The sequence below is a fragment of the Camelus bactrianus genome, chromosome 18 (assembly GCF_048773025.1).
Source record: "Camelus bactrianus isolate YW-2024 breed Bactrian camel chromosome 18, ASM4877302v1, whole genome shotgun sequence".
Lineage (NCBI taxonomy): Eukaryota > Metazoa > Chordata > Mammalia > Artiodactyla > Camelidae > Camelus > Camelus bactrianus.
Genome location: NC_133556.1, coordinates 12,506,165 through 12,522,497, shown reverse-complemented (window position 1 = coordinate 12,522,497; position 16,333 = coordinate 12,506,165). Strand labels below are relative to the sequence as shown.

The 16,333-nt window shown below is 49.0% G+C and overlaps 1 protein-coding gene across 2 annotated transcripts in view; it reads left to right on the top strand.

Annotated features, from left to right (window-relative positions):
- Window positions 1-16,333, top strand: part of CALN1 (calneuron 1) — a 332,629-nt gene that overhangs the window by 98,175 nt on the left and 218,121 nt on the right. The gene's annotated exons all lie outside the window — the stretch shown is intronic.

The window sequence follows — 16,333 nt, the reverse complement described above, 5'->3', positions numbered from 1 at the left end:
TCATATTTAAACCCGAAGCTTGATTTCAGTGCAGTCGTGAGTTTCAGGCACAGCTGAGACTTGGAGTAGAAATCACCACGTCCTGCCTGTCCCCCTTGGCTTGAATGTGCGTGTCCCTACCTCTCCTGGCTGCAGTGCCCAACGCTAGCCTGCTTTCAGTAGGAAAGGCACTTTGGAGGGTTGTTCGGCTGGCTTTTAAAGAGGATGCTCCGAACCTCGCTGGTATCCAGGACCCATCTAGTGCTAGCTGGCAGGGGCTGGGCGTGCTCAATCCCGTGACAAGCCATATTTGGCTTTTCTGTAGAATGACCCTGGCCTCCTGAGCCAGCTGCCCGACAGGTCCACTAACCTTGGGATTTAGAAAATGAACACCTTAGGAAAGTGATCCTCGGAGAATTGAGGAAAGATTTTGCACCTTTCATAGAAAAATACAGACGTGTACTAAATTTTTTATTATAGCCTTGATATTATTGGTGTGCAGGACTACTTCATGCAGGATACAGAAGACGTCAAAACTATCACCCCTGAGCTCGGAGCGCGCGCACGAGCTGAGCTGGTCCAACACTGGAGAGCGTTTGAGTGGGAAGCACCAGGAGGTGCTTTAGAAATCATGGCCCCAGGTTTTTCTTCCTGCTTTCCTGGTTTGTTCAGAATACTTGAGCCTCTGTGTTGTGTGTCCTCGGGGAGAGACCGCCCCATTTCATTGGGTTCTCCCCTGGTGGGTCTGGGTGGCGGGTGAGCCAAATAGTAAATCTGATGCTATGTGAGTATTTTGACTCTGGGCATTTTGTTGGTTTGCTCTCAGCCCCTATAAGCCAATCAGTTATTCATTAGACACTTCATAGTAACACTGACACTTGATGAGCCCTTACTGTGTGTCATGGCATCGTGTATATAAAAACCCTTGAAGTCGGTGTGACCACTATCCCTTTTTAAAGATTAGTTGATTTTTCTGAGATTTTGCAGCTAGTAAGGGGTGGGGCCAGGATGCGAAATCTGGCCTGTTGGACTCCAGGGCTTGGTCTTAATTAGGACGCTGTCCTACTGCGGTGCTTGTTACTCATCTTACAGGTGTGCCGATACAGGTGGGTGAGGATGGGGCAGGGACGGGGCGAGGCTTCCAGGGAGAGGTGGTCCTGGCGTGACCTTCCAGGACTGTATGGCCAAGTTGAGGACAAGAGGCAGAGAGCTGATGGATAGATTTAATCACAGCATAAGGCAGCTGTGAGAGAGATCATGGTGGGGTCCACGGTTTGGAGCTTCCTCGCACTTTCAGAAATGTGCCAGGTCCCCCGAGTGGAGTCCCGGGGGCTTTTTCAGTCGAGTCAGTGAGGGCTGCTTTCACGCCCTTCTCTGCTGCACAGCACAGTGTGTGGGGCTCTTTCTGGTGGGCCTGCGAAGGCCTTCATTTGCAAGCCCGTCTGTTCCGGTGTTCCATCATTTTTACACCGTGGAGATATTTCTTTAGGAGTTGCCTCCAAAATGGATTTCTGTAAAGCTGGTTCTTTTACAGATGCGCTCAGGGAGCTCAGTGTTTAAAGAAATTCTATAAGGCAGAGTCACACTCCAATTTGTCTGTTTTGTGAGTTTTTGTCTATTGTCTTTCTTGAAAGCGAGTTTTAACCAGTATGTTGGGAAACCATGAGGTACTGCTTCTCTCTACCCGTCACTGAGTCCTCACTGAGCACCTACTGAGATCCTGGATCTGGGGCGTGCAAGCTTAAATTAGAGACGGGCTCTGTCCTCAACAAGTTGGGAAGATTAGACCAGCAGACTTTAAATGACAATGGAAGCAACAGTGAAGGATTTGTGACCAGGCCACCCTGATGGATTGGCCTCAGATGTGTTTGACTTTGCTGGGAGGCACCTACCTGGCCAGAGGCCCCTAGGCAGGGTCTGATCTTGGCTGGGCTCTCAGGGAAGTGTCTTTTCTTCTCTTTTTGACGTCCAAGGCCAAGCTCTCAGCTTTTCTTTGCTCTCCGTGAGGCTCTGATGTCCTCTCTCTATTTGCCCTGAAAGATGGTGGCTGTCCAAGGAAAGCTCTTCTCGATTTGACTTTTTTTCCTGGAAATATCCCTGTATCCTTTCTGACTGTCACCCTCTCTCTCTTCACTTCCATCTCTTGAAAGGGAAAGTCTCTTCTCTTTTACACCACTCCCTCTGTCCCCTCAAACCCTTAACTTCCCATCCCTCCCCCTAATCTATCATCCACCCCCCTGCTCTTCCCCAAGCATGGAGTGTGTTGGGGAGCCCTTGACCGTAGGAAATGCTTTTCTCCCACTCGGCTCCCAGACCAAGCTACCATTCAGTCCCTCTCCTCCTCGTCTCCATCTCGCTATTAACAATATGTCTCTCCTTCCTTCACTCTCTTACTCCAGCTCTCCTGTGCAGTCTGATTCTTGCCATGACTGCGGTGTCGAGCTAGCCCTTGGAGGGTCACAGGTCACCTCCCCTGGCTTGTGCTCTGTCCTCCATTGGCTGCTGCTTCTTCCAACTCCCCAGTGTGCCCGTTACTCACCTTGTCTCCTCCACACTCTGCCCTGCTATGCTGGTACTTGCTTCCACGACCTCAGCCACGTTTGGCTTCCCTCTCTGCCCTTGTGTCCCCAAATGCTTATCCTCAGCCCTGGCTGCACTCCTAGGCTTTTGCCCCGAGTTTTAAACTCCTTGGTTGATGCCTCTGCTGGGTTTATCCACCTTCCCACCGCCTCTCAGTGCCTCGCACCTCCTGCTGCAGCCAGCTCTCCTAACCCCGTGGACGGATGGTGTCCCTGTGCTCCCACAAGCCAGCCTTGTTCATCTCTTTGAGTCTCCTCTGGCCCCAACGTTCAGGCAGTGGCCGGATCATATGTGGTTTATCCGCTTACTCTGCCAGCTCCCACACCCTTGCCCTGCAGCTCTGCTTCTTGCCAGTTCACTGCCCTGTCTCCCAAGCACAGCGTCCCGCTGGGCCACCCCGCTCCCTCCCTCCTGCTACTCCAGTGCCTCGTAGATGTTGCCAAAAATTAACCTCACAAAAGCATAGCTCCGGGTTATCATGCATCCTCTTAAATCTACTTGCACCCTGGGAAGTCAAGGCTTTTTGCAGTATGGTCCCTGTGTTAATTTCCTATGGTTGCTGTAACCCGTTACCACAAACTTCGAGGCTTGAAATAGTACAAAGTTATTATCTTACAGTTCTGGAAATCAGAGGCTCGAAGTGGGCTTTGCTGGGCTCAAGTCAAGTATTGATAGGGTTGTGTTCCTCCTGGGGGTGCTGGGAGAGGATCTCTTTCCTGGCCTTTTCCAGCCTCTTGGGGCTGCCGCATCCCTTGGCTCATGGCTCCTTCCTCCACCTTCGGAGCCATCAGTGTAACATCTTCCAGTCTCTCCCTCAGACTCTCCTCCCTCCCTCTTCCATCTTTTAAGAGCCCTGATGATTACACTGTGCCCGTGGAGATAATCCAGGATAACATCCCCATCTCAAGCTCCCTAGTGTAATCACAGCTGCAGCGTTCCCTTTGCCACGTATGAGGACATACTCACACATTCAGGACATCAGCAGCTTTTGGTGTGGAGCCATGTTTCTGCCTACGGCAGCACCCAAGCTTTCTTCCAGGTCATTTTTTTCCTTTTCCCCAATAGTATCTTTCGTGCTGGACAAATGATAAGAATAATAAATACAACCAATGCTTGTGGCGTGTTTGCACTGCGTGAAGCTCCTTCCATGCGTAACCTCATTTAAACCTCACAGTTGTTGTATAACATCAATTATTACTGACTCCGGTTACAGATGAGGAAACTGAGGCCCAGAGAGGTATTTTTCCCCAGACCACCCTCTAATGGATGGTAGAGTTTTTTTTTTAAATAGCTTAATCAAGGTGTCATTTACATGCTGTAAAATTCACCTGTTTTAGGTGTACAATTCAATGACTTTTCGTAAATTTACAGAGTTGTGCATACGTCAGCACAATCCAGTTCTAGAACATACCTGCCAGCCTGAAAACTTCCCCGAAGGAGATCTCTCAGTCCAGAGGGGAAGCAAGACATTTAAACTAATTATTATATGATTCACAAAGCTCAGAAATAGTTACTTGTGTGTATCACAGGAGCACAGAGGGCGGGAACGTGGGGAGAGAGAAAGCTTTCTCATCCTTAGAAATACTGCTTTGCCTCTTTGGCCAGTCTAATTAGATGAGAAAAATAGCCCTGGGGACAGCAGACATCTCTGTGGATGAGCCCAGTCCTGATCAGTCTGCTGTAGTGTTGGGCGTTACCACAACAAGGGAAGTCAAGGCTGCATTCGGTTTTCCAAAGGCTGTACTGAACTGTCCCAATCTGCTGTGGACCTGAAATTTGGCATCAGAAGGGCTCTGCGGAGATGAGACCAGAGTCATGGAGAACAGAGCTCTTCGGGAAAGGGCATGCTGGGTCCTGGGATGGAGACTTGCCAGGCCGTTCAATGACCCCACGGTGTAACCCAGGGGAAGCTCCCTTGGCGTTCCGGTGCCTCCACATCTCATCTTCATGCAGGTGCAGAGACTTCCTGCCCTCCCTCTTGTCTCCATGGAAGATGCAGTTGGTGATGGTCCCTTTGATCCTGTCCATGTCAGCCTTGAAGACGCATGGTTGGTGGAGTTTGACCTTGGATGACGTGTCTGAGGGGGATTCCTAATAACATAGGGAGTGACGTCATCTAGGGTAGAGCCTAGCCTTCTCTGTCCTTCCTTGCTGTTTTATAGGTGAGGAAACTGAGGCCCCAAAAGGGAAGGGACAGGACCTAGTCGTGTCCTAGACTCTGTTCCAGGTATTTCTGTGCCTTATGTTGTTCTGTCACCCCTGAGAGGTGGATGGAATCATCCTCCCTTCACAGATGAGGGAATTGTGGTTCAGAGAGGAGTCCTGGCTTCAGGAATGGTTTCCCCACTGCTGTTTCTTTCCTGGTACCTTTTTTCTTTGCAGAAAATGTGCTCAGTTTAAACTGCATGCCTTAGACCAGTGGGTGCTTGCCACGAGTTCAGAAGCAGTCGAGTTTGATTTTCTTGCAAAGAGCGCATGGAAGTGGGGAACACACAAGATGGTGTGACATTTTATGCCCTTTTAGTGTAAATTCTACAAAATCATCAAGGTAGCACGGAGGGCTTGGCTTTAAAATAGAACACACACTGTGTTATCTGCCTTCAGAGACTGAGTGATGTATGATGTTCCTGTCAAGCTGCTGGTCTTCGGCAGAGAAAACTGAAAATGACCCCTTTCAACTGTCTATCTGCTCCTTTTGAAGAGCAGAAGAAGCATGGCTGAAATCCCCTGCTCACTCTTTGAAAATGGCCCTTTTGGGATGTCATTTCCCGCCCCGATCCGAGTGCCTGGGAACAGGCGCTCAGGATAAAGTCTGTTGGAGGAGGAACTTAGGGGGTGGACCGGAGGAGGCAGGGATGCACCGGAGGATGGCCTCTGCCCAAGGTTTGCCTGCTGGCCCAGAAAGGACCCCTGGTGCTGGTCCAAGTGATGGAACCTTCCCGAGATGAGGAGGAGACATCAGGGTCTGTCTGAGCTCCTTGGTGGAAGCCTGCTGGGAACCACAGAGGCACTGTGAACAAGCACGTTCAGGGAAAGCATGAGACGTCCCTGCTCTTTTTAAGCAGCAGAATTGCGTCTTCCTTCAGTTCACTGGATTTTATTTCCAAGCATGCGTAGCAGCAGCGGGAGAAAACGTTTCCTTCTGTCTATATGTTGTCTCTCAAAACCTCCATCACCTTCCATCCTGCTTGTGAGCCGAAGGAGCAGTTTCTCTGTGTGGGCTCCTTTCCTGTTTTCAGGGTAAAGGGGATGTTTCCTTTGTGTTTTCCCTCCTCCGGGCTTTGGAAGCCATTCCTTGGGATTGTCGTTCTCCTGGTCATTGAACGCTGTGCCTCGCTCCAGCCTCAATTTCGGGTCAAGTTCAGCTCTGCTGGCCCCCGAGAACGGGATCTCTCTCTCCCCTCTGCCTGACAACGGCGCACTGAGTACGTGGCAGCGAGGAAACCCGCCGTCCTCACTCTGTTTCACTGCCTCTGCCCCGGTGCTGTCGGCTTCCCAGGGAGCCCGTAGCTCACCCCGGGCACGAGTGGCCTCTTCTTCACAACGTGATGTAAAGAAAGGTCATGGGGGTGACTGGGAAATCATCACTGGCTCTTCCAAGCCAGGCGCCCACGTGGTAGAGCTGAAGTTCTTAAGGGGGCACCCCCAAGCACCCCAGAATTACCTGGGGGAGCAGTTCCTCACACCCAGGCACCAGATGCTGACACAGAGAGTCTGGAGAAGCACGGGCATGGGACCAGCCAACCACCAAAAGCCCTTCCATGGCTGCTCCATTTGCCCCTTGGTGGTGAGGCATCGCTTTCAGAAGGCTTGCTGGCACGCTGGCGGGCAGGCGCGCACATTGCTCTCCTGCGGCGGGGTGGACTGCGCTGGGGAGGGGGTTGGCCGTCAGGGAGGGTTTGGTGGGGACGGCCTTGGCCAGGGCTCCGTTTCTCTTGGCCAGCGTGAGTGTGCCACCGGCCCCGTTTTGCAGTCTGTCTGTCTGACTTGCAGGTCATAGAGATGCTTCTGGGTTGGAACTTGGGTCTTTTTGCTTCTTCTTCGGCGTCTCGTGGGACGTAGATGCTGTCTCAGCGGCTGCAGCCAGATGCCATTTGAACCTGGAACCAACTTTCATTGACTCAGGTCCTAGTAACATGCCCGGCACCACGGCCTCTAAGAAGGAGGCTTAGGGTCCAAGGGAAAAGGCACGGGGTAGGAAGGAACTAGACCCTTCCTGCCCTCTGAGCTGTGCTGTCTAGTGGAGGAGACGCAGGGCAGCTGAGAAGGCGTGAAGGTGTGAGAGCGCACGTCCAAGGGGGCCAGAGGGAGCTTTGCCCATCAGTTCTCAGCCTCGCTTATATAAAGCCATACACGAAGGAAGCATGAATATTGCTATCTTATTTCAGAGCTTGATAATAATGAATTTCTCCAACGGAACCATTCTATCTTTTTTTTTTTTTTCATCAGAAAATAAGAACTCTATTACCCAAAGTGTTTCCTGTCCTGCTGAAGCTGCCAGGAACCGCAGTGCTAAATTCAGTACCTGATGGTAATAATACTCACTCCCTAGTGTCTGATGGCAGCTACTTTTCTGCCCCTTTCATCCTCTTTCCCCTCTTCCATTCTGATTTTTAATGGTTCGCCTTTTTTTTTTTTTTTTTTGGTAGGTTGAGTTTCACAAGGAAATCAAGTCTTTTTAGCCTTTGGGAAGAAGATGGGGGTAGAAATCCTCAGTAAATGAGGTTGATTGGCCAGTTCAATATCCTCCGTTCGTCTGTTCCTTTCTCTATTCCTTTGCCCATGGATATTTTGCCCCAGGCTCCATAATTCATCTCTCATTCAGAAAGTCAACTCCATATCTTGGTGAGACTCACCGCATCTCCGAGTGGGAGACACGAAGCTGATTCGGGTCAGGTTCTGCCAAAGGGGGTGGACACAGGTTAATGGCAGCGAGAGGGGAGTGTTCCTGGGGAAACACCAGTGAGTGGAGAAATTCATTTACCATCATTTATTGGGTCCTCCCCTTCTTGTCAGCCTTCCGGCTGTAGTTCTGGTTTTCCCTGATCATAAGCAATGCCGAGATGAGCTACTGTAGGAGAAATCTTCGCCTGTATTTGCGATCGTTTTTTAAAATCCACATGGGTACCAGTGAAAGCCCTGGGCCACAGCATATAAAACGTTGTTTAGGGCTCTTGTTACGCGAGGCCAGATGGCTTCCCTGAAAACTCAGTTCAGTGTCCACTCCCACCCACCAACCGTGTGTGAAAACCCCCGTTTCACCACGGTCTCCCCAACGTTGTGTTTGTAGTTTTCAAAGTTGTTGCCAACTTGGTAGTTTTAAATACGACTGTATTTTTGTTTTACTTTGATTGCGAGTGAGGTTGAATCTACTTGTTTATCTTTTTGTCTGTGGGGTTAGTCACAGTGGTTTCTGCGTTCGTTGATACCTGTGCTGCTCTGGTTTAGAAGGTCGCTCTTGCCAGTTCTAGAATTTTGTTTCTCACACTGACCCGATTGACAATTCTGCATGGAAATTCCTTCCATTCACGTAGAACATTCTCTTACTCGTAATTTCCTGTGCTGTTGCCTACGTGTGTGCGGCACAAAGTATGCATGTGTGTGCATGTGTGTGTGTGCGCGTGTGCATGCGTCTTCGTGGATTTTAGTGGAAAGTTGGGTCGGGGTGTACCACATGCCCTACCTCTGCTTTCCATGTTGACTCAGAAGTTCAGTTGACTCTTCAGTGAAGGGTGTTGGACTCAAGAATGGCTGTATGGCCGCCACTAGAGAGGGATTTTTTTTTTTAAATTTGGTTTTTTATTGAAGTGTAGTTGATTTACAGTGTTAGTTTCAGGTGTACAGCAAAATGATTCAGTTATAGATAAACATACATATATATCTTTTCAGATTCTTTTCCATTATATGTTATTACAAGAAATTGAATATAGTTGCCCGTGCTATACACTAGGTCCTCGTTGTTTATTAGGGAGGGATTTTTAATGTTCTGTCCTCACGATCAGATCTTGGAGTGACTGAAGGTAACTAAGAAGGAGAACGGCTGAGAGCTGCTTTACACAACTCCTAATCCAGTAAAAGTGCACGTCGGTAGACTCAGCGTCAGGGTGGGGAACTCCGGGTGGGGGTGTTTTCCTGTTTCAGTCGTGTGCTGCCCTTGGCATCCGAACTTCCCTTCGTCCAGCTGCTCTTGAAACAGCAAGGTCTGCATCTCTTCTCTCCCTGGCAACTGTTCGGGCTAGAACAGATGAGGTGAATTGAGCCACTGAATAGATCACGATCACTGTCCCCCTGCAGAGGAGAATCAAATGGTGGACACTTTGCCCGTTACGGACTGAAAGTTGTTCCACCCAGAATTCACATGTGGCAGCCCAGCCCTGCAGTGTGATGACATTAGGAGGCAGGGCCTTTGGGAGGTGATTGGCTGTAGATGAGGTCATGAGGATGGGGTCCCCATGATGGGAGCAGTGCCCTTAAAAGAAGCAACACCAGAGCTTCCTCTGTCCACCACGTGAGGACTCAGAGAGAAGGCGGCCGTGTGCAAGCCGGGTCTGTCACCTGGATCTTAGACTTCCGCGCCCCAGAGCCCCGAGAAGTAGGTGTCTTTTGTTCAAACCATCCAGTCTGCGGTGTTTTGTGAGAGCAATCTGAGCAGACTAAGATGGTACCCTGCCGTGGTTGTTTGTCGGGTCACATCCACTCATGTCCCTAAGAAGGACTCGATGACCAAGCTGCACACACACTTCCCAGCGTCTCCTTGAGTGGCCTTTTGTTCTTTGAGGGACAATTAATGTTTATATAAACCTTGTGTACTAAAGCAAAAAGATGTTTTATTTTTTTGAAACTTCTTTATTGAACATGCTGTTCTCTGCACAGCCAGGGTAGAGACCCACCCCTGCCCCCACCGCCGGTCCCCCACCCCACAGGACAGGAAAAAAGCAATCTCAACAACAGACCACTTCACTGTTGCTGCAGGACACTGGTCTGGACCTGACGAAGCCTGTTACATCTCTTTCCCCAGACCTTCCTTGATGACAACCTCTGAACTGTTACGTGGCTTTCTGGCCAACTTACTCATTTGGCACCGTTTAGTGCCTTCAGTTTTGACTCTCTTTTTCAGTCTCCCACATTTTGCTCTTTGAAGTGCACCGGTTGCCATAGAAGCGGTGATGTCAGGGCCAGGCAGAGAGCTTTATTGGCGTGGACAAGTGCTTTATAGAGTTGTTTTCTCGAGTGATGTTTGGGGCTGGTATTAGTCATACTACGAGCTGCAGGAGGCCCAGCCCCAGACCTGCCGCCACCCCGGGCTCCGGAGCTCTGCTGCTCCCTGCAGGGGCCCTGCCCTCCTACCCCGGGCAGCTGGCTGTGCCGCGCTCGCTCGCTTTCCTGGAACCCTCTTGTCCTTTTCGTCTGTTTCGCCGTGGTGGAGTGGACGCAGCCCTAGAGGGAGCCTGGAGGTGGGACAGGCCCGCGTCTCTGTCAGCGGGGAAGCAAACACTCTGAAAAGGCATTAACTGCCACCTCTGAGTCCTTTCTGGCGTTCTCACTATTTCCTTTAACATCTTGTCACATTCACACATTGCTTTAAAAATGCTGAAAATGTACCTCTTTTGGAGAAAGAGCTCAGGGGTGGGGGGAGAAGCCACGCAGCTTCACTGTCCCCTGCTTTATCCTGGTACCCGAGGGGCACCTGGCCCGACATTTGTGCCCAGTGCCCACCAGAAGGAGGAATCCCCAGCCCCAGTTTAGGTCAGATCTCAGGAGTGAGAAGACAGGGGAGGAGGAAAGAAAGGGACATGAAGTTAGAGCTGTTCCCCTCCTCCCCGCCACCTCCCCTGCTCCGGCTGATGCTTCTCGACCTCCCAGGGATTCCAGGTACCATCCACTTGGGATGTGCTCTGTGATGGCCAAATGATGGCTCCTCCAAAAATGCACACATCCTAATACCCGGAGCCCGGGAGTATGTCATACATGGTGAGGGGAATGAAGAGCGCAGACGGAATTCGGGTTGCTGATCTACTGACCCCAAGATAAGGAGACTGTCCTAGATTATCCATCCCAGTGGGCCTGCCTTAATCAGCGGGTCCTTGGAAACGGAAGGAGGAAGCAGGAAGCTCAGGATCAATGTGATGCAGGAGAAAGACTCAGCCAGCTGTGCTGGGTTTGGAGACGGAGGGGCCCCGGAGCCCAGGGAGACGGGCCGCCTCTGACAGGCGGAAGAGTCAAGGAAACAGACTCTCCTCTGGAGTCTCCAGGAGGAACTCGGCCCTGCCAACGCCTTGGCTTTGGCTATGACCCATTTCAGACTTCTGACCTCCAGAACTAGAAGATAGTAATTCTTTTCTGTTGTTTTAAGCCACCGAGTTTATAGCGATTTGTTATAGCAACCACAGAAGACTGGTACGAACCTCCAGGCCCCTCCAAAAGATCTGGCCTTCCCCTAGAAGGCTCCAGCCCCTCAGACTGGGTCCGCCATGGACTCTGTCTCTTTGGGATTCATGACCTCCAGGACGAGAAACCTTTGCCTCAGAAGTGGTTGTGTGACCGACGGCAGGTTTGGATTTGGGATCCGCATGGAAAGGGGGCATCACATGGACTTTTAAGGTCACCGCCTGTGCCATTTGGGTCTTCCTGGCAGCTGACGCTGAGATGCTGAGAATGCAAGGCTGGTTTGGGGGAGGGAGATAATAATGGTGAAACCTAAGGGGCTGGAAGCAGGACAGGGCAAGGCGAGCCTCAGCCTCAGTCTGGCCCAACCCACGGGCCACTCTGCAGCCAGGGTTGCCCATTAGGGAGTCTGTGCTGGGTGGGAGTGGCCAGGCCCAGGTCCCGTGGGCGGGGATGCCCAGGGCGAGCACAGCCATGGCTCCCGAGCAGAGACCCATTCTGTCTTAAAGGGAGGTCTTGGCTGCCATGTGACAGATGCTACTTTTGGGGTTTTCTCTTGGTTTTAAGTCTTTCAGAGTGTTATTGGACAACAGTGATTTCTCTTGGGGCTTTGTGTTTTTTTTAAGTAGGATTCTATCTATCTATCTATCTATCTATCTATCTATCTATCTATCTATCTATCTATCTACTTACCTATGTGTGTATCATTGTGATTTTTGCTTTAAAATTTTTTTAAATTTAATTTTAATTGTTTCCCTGTAACAGAGGCACTGGGGATTGAACCCAGGACCTCGTGCACGCCAAGTGTGCGCTCTACCGCTAAGCTCTATTCCCTACCCCTTCCCTGCCCTTTTTCTCCTCTGACTTTAACATCTAAGAGAGTTGCTGAGCTGAGTTGCATTTCTGTTTGGGCCAGGGGACCAGTGTGACGTCGGCGGCAGTGGAGGCTTTGCAGAGTGGATGAGATTCAGCTGATGCACCACCCGGCTCTGTGCACTCACCCCTGCCTGGCCACGTGAGGTCAGGCCACCCCAGCAATGCCCTTGGTTTTCCTCTGGTTGTCACAGCATCACCTCTGCCTCCCCTGCTGCTCCAGACCACAGGCTCCCCTGGCAGCAGCTCCTCGACCCTCAGCTGGCTTAATACCTTTACCTGGCTCCCCCATCTCTGTCACCCCTGAGGGGCTAGAAGCTTCTGGAGCCTCTTTGGGCTCATGTGCAACCCAATAGTGCAGGAAGGGCTGGGGGTGCACCCTTCTCCCTCCCTGCCTGGGGCCCCCAGTTCTGGGGCAGACCACCTTCATGAAGGTGTCAGCAAGAGGACATGGCCCTGCTGTCTCTCTGAGCTCCTGTACCCACTTCTCTGCCTCATTTCCCCATCTCTTCTGCCTTGCTTCCTGGGATTCTGTCCCTCAGTCAAGTGTTAGCCCTTAAGCTTTTTTTTTTTTTTTTTAATAGCTTTACTGATGTGTAATTTAGGGACCATAAAAATCACTGCATTGCCCAACCATCACCAAAATCTAATTCTAAAACATTTCCATCACCCCCGAAACATCCCCGGAGCCGTTTGCTGTCATCCCTGTTCCACCCCCAGCCGGGGCAGCCGCTAACCTGCCTCCTGCTTCTCTAGATTTGCCTTTTCTGCCCCATAAGCTTTTGCCTCGGGCTTTGTTGCTTCAGGAGCCCAGGTTAAGACACAGAGCAAACGATCCAGAAAATTCCTTCATCTGGAAGGGTTGCCACTTGGCCTCCTCTGACTCTGAGGCAAAAGCGACCGTCCTGGGCAACTCGCTCAGGGTGGAGGAAGAGGATGTGTGAACAGACTTTAGTTATTTTTAATTAGGACACGAGATGCATTCACGGTGATCGTAATGAGGCGTGAGAGAGCGTGTCTTAGGGCTCACACGGTTTCTGCCAAAATAGCCCCCTTTCCTTTCCTGAGAGTGATTTTCGTTCTGATCAGAAATTCCTCATCTGATCGCATGCTCCGTGAAGTGAGGGTCCGGCAGCAAGGAGGTCCCTGAGGGCGGAGCTTTATTCTTGTGGTCCTATTGGGTCTTCTTTCTATTTTAGGGGGTCCCCAGCCAAACGTTCCCCTCAATGAAAGGCGCTTTGCGCTGTAACTATTTACAGGGTAACGGGCTACCCTCGTTAGAAATGTGTTCGTGTTAAGCTTGGGCTTTGACGTCTTAACCACAGTGCGTCACTGAGGATGAAGAAGATGTGGAGCAGCTGTGGTGGGGGGCTGGGGGGACGGGGCACTCCTCAGTCACAGCCCTTAGTCGTCCCAGGTCACTTGCGTATCAGGCAGGTTGAGCCTCTCTGTGGTGGTTAAGAAAGATAAATGGCTCTGAAGTAGAAAACTATTCAAAGTCTGGGAACCAGGGAAAAGTTTATTTGTCAAGCGTCTATTATGAGTCAGGTCTTAAATTATATATGAAGCAATTTATGGTGCTTTTAATGTGGGCTAGGGCATGTGCCAAGCGCGTGTTATCCTTGTCTTCATGACTCCTCTTAACAACACCATTATATTTCCATTTTAGAGACGTGGAAACTGGCCCAGCTAACGGGGAGCAGAATGTAAATTCAGACTCAGGCCTGACACCATTGCAGGATAGCTTATCACCAGTGGCAACTTTAGACGAGTAAGGCGGCGCTCAGAAGCTCACAGTTTAGAAGCACAGAACAGAAATATGAACAAGCACATCCAATGAGGTTTTGTAATCATAGCATTTGTTGAACATTTATGACGTGCCGGGCACTGCTTTTCATGCTTTAGGTGTGTTGTCTAGTTTAATTCTTGGAAGGACTGGTGGAGTTGTTTCTGTCGTTATCATCATCTTACTGATGGACGCTCTGAGGTTCAGGGGGATAAAGTCAACCTGCCCAAAGTCAGGAGGCAGGGCACATGCTGTTCCACACGGGCTGTAGTAGGTGATGAAACAGGCAAAATGGACCTGTGCTGACGAGCTGGTCAGCTTGACTGTAGGGAGTCAGGAGGAGGAGGTGTTTTGGCTGAGCCACAAAAAAACCAAAAACCAAAAAACTGGTAGGTGTTTGTTTACGAAACAGGGAAGGGCATTTTAGGCAGAAGGAACAGCTTCAGCAAAAGCAGGGGTGTGTGGAACAGCATAATGACTTGGGGAACCACACAACACTCTCCTTGTCTGAAGCATGAATTTGGGGAGCAAGGGCCCCCTCGTCTGGAGCCTGGATAGGGCAGGAAAAGAGGTGCACAGACTGAGATCTGAGAAACTGGGAAAGGGGCAGGTCAGGGACAGCCTGGAGGGTTAGGCTCCTGGGAGCCTGAGTTAATTTTGCTGGCAGCGGAGTGCCTTTGGAAAGATTTAATTAGAGGTGTAACAATCATTTTCATTTTAGAATAATGACCCTGACAGCACAAAATATCTTAATACAAAATAATTTATTCTGCACTTGCAGCAAGACTCCCAGGGGATAGACTACATACAAGAGGATTCTTACTGGGGTAGGGGGAGCGTGCAGGGAGTCCTTCTCAGAGAACCCTCGTCAGCGTGGCAGGAGGTGGGGGTGGCGGGCCAAAAGGGGAAGAGGGCAGAGGGTAAGTGTGAGCAAACCTCACTATATACCATCATCCTTCTGAGGAAGACGAAGGGGAATCATGTGGTGAGGGGGCGGGAAGGGGCCCCCCAAGGTGGACGAGGATCGGGGAGAGTCCACATCTTCAGAAATGCGAGCCTCAGGTGGTCACTGCTGGAACACCCTCTTTGGACTTTGTGTTTCATTGTTATTATTTGGAATTTGTTATTGACGTATCCTATATGCACAGAAAAGCAATTAAAGCGTGGTGCACAGGCTCAGAGAATTTTCACAAAGTGGGATGAGCAACACCTGGTTCAAGAAACAGACCATGAACCTGGAAAACATGATGCTAAACGAGAGAATCCAGACACCAAAGGCCACGTATTGTATGATTCCATTTATATGAAATGTCTGGAATAGACAAATCTATAGATAGAAGGTAGATTGGTGGTTGCTTAGGGCTGGGGATGAGAGGGTGATAGATAAAAGATATGGGGTTTCTTTCAAGGTGATGAAAATGTAAAGTTCATTGTGATGATTACTGGATGTGCACATATCTGTGAATATACTTAAAAAAAAAACATTGGTATGTAGAAGATAGGAGAGAGGGAGGGAAGGATGGAAGGAAGGATGGGTGGGTATGGATAGGTGGCTGGGTGGGTGGGCACATGACCAGAATTTCAGAGCCCAGGTGGGGATACCTCTCAGCTCCTTAGCCTTCTCGGAGGGTCCACAGCCCTCGCTTCTAGCACAGTGTATTTGCGTCTCCTGTTTTAGCAGTTTATATAAAAGGAACCAAATGGTCTACTGTATCTGGCTTCTTTAACTCAACGTTTTGTTTGTGGGATTTGTCCATATTGCACACACCCTTTGCTTTTTGTTTTTAATTGAAGTATAGTTGATATACAATATTGTGGTAGTTTCAGGTGTACAGCAAAGTGATTTGGTTTTATATATATATATAAGAATAGTTTTCTTTTTCCCATTACAAATTAATACACATACATCCAAAAATCCCTGGAAAATAAACAAAAGCAAAAAGAATTAAAAAGCTCCAAGATCACCACCTGGACAGAACCACTGTTAACATATTGGTGAACTTTTTCAACTCTTTTGACTTTGCATATTAACTTTTACAAAATTGCTGATAGGAGTTATCCCCTCACCCCTACTTTTAAAAATATTTTCTATGAAACTGCCACCTCCCATGGACATGTTTCAGTGGTTTGTGTAAGAGCTGTGGTCACAGTTAGTATTTTAAATATATTTCGATCTATTTAGAGCTGTAACAAAAATAAAACACAATCGAATGCATTATAAACCAAATTTATTAGAAACTACTGATGTGAAATTTTGTGGAGCTTGGTTAGCTTGTGATTTATAAACTTGAGAATAACTCTTCTCTTAGATACCTTTTTAAATTTAAGAACGTCATAAGAACAAGTGGCTTACTAAAAACTGTTACCATTGCAACTGTCTATCTACATGAATCAGGATTTTTCTCAATATTAAACAGCTAAATTAACATAAATGAATGTCAGCTGAGGCTGTCATTAAATAGAAACGTTCATCCATACTCTTCAATTTAAAGTTTAAGTTTTCATTAAAACAGCCTCATTGCTTTATTGGTTGATTTTTATAAGAAGCAAAGGTTATAGTCTGAATTTTATAAGTCATTGATGATAATGAAATACTTCTTTTATTTCTTTTATATATTGGAAAAATCCACAAAGATTTTGTAAAAAGATTTGCTGCTAAAAACTTTGAAATTCAACTGAACATTTAAAAATTACATAGACTCTTTTGTTCTAAAATATACTTTTAAAACT